This window comes from Ovis aries, chromosome 1 (assembly GCF_016772045.2).
Source record: "Ovis aries strain OAR_USU_Benz2616 breed Rambouillet chromosome 1, ARS-UI_Ramb_v3.0, whole genome shotgun sequence".
NCBI lineage: Eukaryota > Metazoa > Chordata > Mammalia > Artiodactyla > Bovidae > Ovis > Ovis aries.
In genome coordinates this window covers 241489539-241494584 of record NC_056054.1, presented here as the reverse complement: position 1 = coordinate 241494584, position 5046 = coordinate 241489539, and the positions used below count along the sequence as shown (strand labels likewise).

The following is a 5046-nucleotide window of genomic DNA, read 5'->3' as shown; positions in this document are numbered from 1 at the left end:
AGAGTTCTCTGCACTATACAGTAGGTCCTTGTTGGTTATCCATTTTAAATATAGCAGTGTGTACATGTCAATCCCAAACTCCTTATTAACTTGCACAATACTGTTCTTTGTGCCATGCTTGGGGCTGGTGCATGGGGATGACCCAGAGAGATGTTATGGGGAGGGAGGTGGGAGGGGGTTCATGTTTGGGAACGCATGTAAGAATTAAAGATTTTAAAATTTAAAAAATAAAAAACTAAAAAAAAAAAGATTATTTGTGATATTACCTTTGTTAAAAGTGCTCACTGTTGTCCCCAGAATTATACTCCAAACCACTGACACCCTTTTAATAATATGGACACTTTCTAATCTCGTGAAGCTCCTAAATCAGTGTTTTCTCAATGAGAAACCTCAGGCAAACAGGATGACTTTTTAATAGTAACCTTCAAACATGCTTTTAAGAATTTGACTTTTCCCTTTCTAAACAGTATCTCAGATGGAACTCTTAGCTTTCCAGTTACTTTTAAAAATGTCTGTCTGAAACTTTTCAAGTTGTACACTTTATTTATTTATTTATTTTTGGCTGCTCAGCATGCAGAATCTTACTTCCCTGACTAGGGATTGAACCTGCACCCTCTGCATTGGAAGTGCTGAGTCCTAACCACTGGACCATCAGGGAAGTCCCTGCAGTTGCTTTTAAGTTTTCCAATGTTTGATCCAGTAAAGTCTAGAGTAAAATTTAGATTTCAAATTCATTTCAAGATTTACTCGGAACATCTCTTGGTCTGAGAGAGGTACACCTATGAGGGAGACATCACCTGCTCTGCTCTGCTTTCCTTTCTGGGCTCCATGTCTCCTCCTGGTGAGGGTATAGGATGGAGAGAAAGCAAAGAGCTCTCTACTTAGCCATCCTCTCTTGGTTTTGGATGCCTGCAGGATGCTTGTGCTTAGGCTTACTTGGATGTCATGCAGGAGGTCCCCCTCCCACACAGTTTCTAAACGGGAAGGACTGCTCTGATGTGAACAGTTCCCTCACTGCCTCTTTCAGCTTTTTCTCCAGGCAGAGCACCTTGAGAAGCTCCTGAGATTTCTTCATCTAGAAGGAGCCGTCTCCAAAAGGAACAGCAAAATGGCCCAAATCCAGCTGTCTTCTATGGTTCACTTGATCTGCAGGCCACTCACACAGGCTTACCATGTCACACAGTGGGAGTGCAAGCTGCTCTGCTGCCTCACTCCAGTCCTCTTTCCCCAGGGCAGCCATGCTAATCCACCTTATAAACAGAAGTTCAAATGGGAAGTGAGATGTCAGATTTCCCCCTGAGAGTCTTGAAGAGGTTTGGTCAGAATCCTTCTTATCTGGCTTTAGGTGAGAGGAGTGAAGAAGCCACCCCTGCAATGATCCTCCTTAATCCCTCCCATTTCATTGTTAATATTATTATTATTTTAATTTTTGCTCAGATATGGTGATGGTAGGTATAGCCTAGCATTCTGCCTTCTCTTCTTAGGTACTGTGGGGAAGTACTTTGTTGAACTCTTTCAGTTTGTGAGGCCATTCAGCTTCCATTGTTCTTTTAGCACTGGAATTAGTGGCGTTCTATGAAAATGGGAAAGATACTGGATTTCTTCTGGGGTTACAGAATGTAGATAGAGAAGTTTATGTAATTCTTTTTATTACAATAGCTAAATCAGTTACTGATATATGGAAATAACTGTTCTAGTTTATATAGAACTCAGTCTGTAGAAGAGATTTGTTGCTGTGCTAGCCTCATCTATATATGCTTCAAATATATAACAACTAATCATTAGCCTTTTAAGTCAGATTTATTAAGATATAATGTCTCAGTCTTTGTGAACCCATGGACTATTGCTCACCAGGCTCCTCTGTCCATGGAATTCTCCAGGCAAGAATACTGGAGTGGGTTGCCATTCCCTTCTACCTTCCTGACCCAGGGATCAAACTCATGTCTCTTGTGTCTCCTGCACTAGCAGGTGGATTCTATACCACTGTGCCATCTGGTAAAATTCTCCTTTTTTATTGGGTTGGCCAAAAATTTGTTCAGGTGTTTTGTAAGCTATGAAAAACCTGAACAAACTTGGCCGACCCAAGAGATGTTTCAGTGCTTTTAAACATGCATATACATATAGATGTATTTCTATACCTATAGCTGTATTTTTTGTAACCACCACTGTCACATTTGAGTTACAGAACATATCCATCATCTAAAGAAGTTCTCTCATGCTCCTCTGTACTTAATCCCCTTGCATGACCTCAGGCACCTCGTCTGATTTCTGTCCCTTTACTTTTTCCTTTGCCAGAATGATACCATATATTAATAAATGGAATCATACAGTATATAGCCTCTTTGTTTCTGGCTTGTTTCACTAAGCATTATTATTCTGAGATTATATTATATGTTATATGTTAATTATATGTTGTTGCATATATAAGTGACTCATTCTTTTTTATTGATGAATAGTATTCCACTATATATATATATATACATATATAAAATCTTGTATTATAAAATTCTCTTTCTATGTTCTTAACAACAGAACAAAAATAACAACAACAGGAAACTCTGCATTGGTACTTCATCAGTAGTTTGGCAAAGGAAATTTAAAAATTAGTGAAGATTTTATTTGTTGATGTTCTGTTACCTTTGAACTAAAATGAAATTTAGTGATTAATTTTAGATTTTTGATTTTTTATTTCCCTAAGCTTTGAAAGGAATTCAATTACAGCATGAGAGATTTCAGTTAAAAAGAAGAGAGTCTGGTAGAAAGAGCATATATTTATTATTGATTACTGACTCTATACTAACACTGTGCTAAACTCTTTTTTGTATCTTACTTTATATAAGTCAATCAGGGTTGACTTTGAAAGTAATACTAAAAATGCAAATTAGTTTATCCTCTTATTTAGAAATCATTTATTGAAAATCAAATTCGTGTTCAAAATATCATTTGTTTATCCTTTTATTTAAAAATCATCTATTGAGCATCAACTTGTGTACAAAACATATACCAGAAGATAAAGAGGAGGTAAAAAGATCTGTAAATATACAGTCTTTTGTCTGGTTATAGGTTAATCACCTTGGATCATCTTTGAATCAGAATGAGTAGGTGATTAGGTTTTGTCTCAGGTCACTCCTAAATCTGTAATTCAGTATGTCTTATTCCACTACAAATAGAGGAATCAAAAAATAACCACAATATAGTGCTTTAAAATGTGTAGCTTTCAAGTACACCCTTGTAAAAGGAAAAAATTGTCTTTAAGTATGGCCTCATCTAGGCCTTTTGTCCAGCACTCATAAAGAATTTGTTGACTTAATTTCTTTATGTCTAAAATATTGCTAGAAAGGACCATAGGATTTATTAAGATGCATCTCCTGCTCTCAAGGAGTGCACAGCCTAAATAAAGGCAGAAAAGTGAACACTATTTACAGTACAATTTGATAACCCTTAAATTAGAGCCTTGTAAGCAAGAAGAAAAAGATTCTAATTCTCCCTGCGGAGTTGGGGAGATCTTGCTTCAAAGACAAAGAGAATAAGCTGTGTTGAGAAATTTACCTGGTGAATCACCAGGTGAATATGTGGCAGCCCAGCCAAGAAAGAGAAAACAACATATGGAAATACAGGAAATCGCTGGCTTGTTCTAAGTCAGCTGGCATGGCTAGGGACACAACTTGGGAGTGAAGAATTAGCTGGAAATAAACCTAGAAGAGCAAGATGAGAGATAAATAATAATGAGCTTGTCTTTACTATCTTTAGATTAGAGCTTGTCAAACTTCAGTGTGCACACAGTTCACTTTGGACATTTTTTGTTTTAAAAGCAGATTTTGATTCAGTGGTTCTGGAGTGGGACTTGAAATTTAACCTTTCAGAGAAACTCCCAGCCATCTACTGGCCCCCAAACCTAAATTTAGGTGGTAAGGAGATAGATATGTGTTAAAGATCATAAAATAGTATATGAGTGAAAGTTGCTCAGTCATGTCTGACTGTTTGCGACCCCATGGTCTATACAGTCCATGGAATTCTTTAGGTCAGAATACTGGTGTGGGTAGCTGTTCCCTTCTCCAGGGGATCTTCCCAACCCAGGGATCAAACCCAGGTCTCCCGCCTTGCAGGCAGATTCTTTACCAGCTGAGCCACAGGGGAAGCCCAAATAGGGTAGAAGCTCGATTAAATCTGTACTTTAGAAAGACAGTTCTGGACATAGGGTAGAATGCAAATGTATTGGAGGGTTGTCATTGAGATACTTTATTCCAATGAAAGGGGAAGGTGGGAAGGATTGGAAGATTCGGATTAGCATATGTACATACTATGTATGAGGTAGAAAATACTGTTTGATTCTACTTATATGAGGTACTTAGGACAATTAAATTCATAGAGTCAGAAACCATATTGGTACATGTCAAGGGCCGGTGTTGGGGGTGAGGAGTGGAACGGGGGAATTGGAACTTAGGTTTAATAGGGATAGAGTTTCAGTTTAGGAAGGTGAAAAATTGGGAGGTGGATGCTGGTGAGAGTTGCACAACAATGTGAATGTACTTAATGCCACTGAACCCTTCAGTTAAATGTGGTTAAAATAATGTTTTATATTACTTCTGTGACAATAAAAGAAAGAAATAAAACATTATTTAGTATCTGTATGAATAAATTTAAGACAGTTGAAAATAAGTTTCACTAAAGACCAACTATTTCAACAAAGATTTTCTGATCCTGTTATATTACGATTGAAGCAATAAGCTTGTTTCTAATATTTTTTGCCATCTTAAATGAAATAGCTAAGGGTCGACACTAAATTAGTCTCTTTTTTACCCTACTTTGACTTTCTTTCTTCTTCTCACTTTTCCTTTTAATAGTTGACCAAGTAATGTCAAAGTACTACTGTGATGAATATTTGTCACTTCATGACAAATAGATGGGGAAACAGTGGAAACAGTGGCAGACTTAATTTCTCTGGGCTCCAAAATCACTGAAGATGGTGACTACAGCCAGGAAATTAAAAGATGCTTACTCCTTGGAAGCAAAGTTATGACTAACCTAGACAGCATATTAAAAAGC

At 37.3% G+C, this 5046-nt stretch overlaps 1 non-coding gene across 1 annotated transcript; it reads right to left on the bottom strand.

Annotated features, from left to right (window-relative positions):
- Nucleotides 1-585: 585 nt before the first annotated feature.
- Nucleotides 586-658, bottom strand: TRNAG-UCC (transfer RNA glycine (anticodon UCC)). The gene has a single exon. It is a non-coding gene; the product is annotated as a tRNA-Gly (tRNA).
- Between the last annotated feature and the right edge of the window lie 4388 nt (nucleotides 659-5046).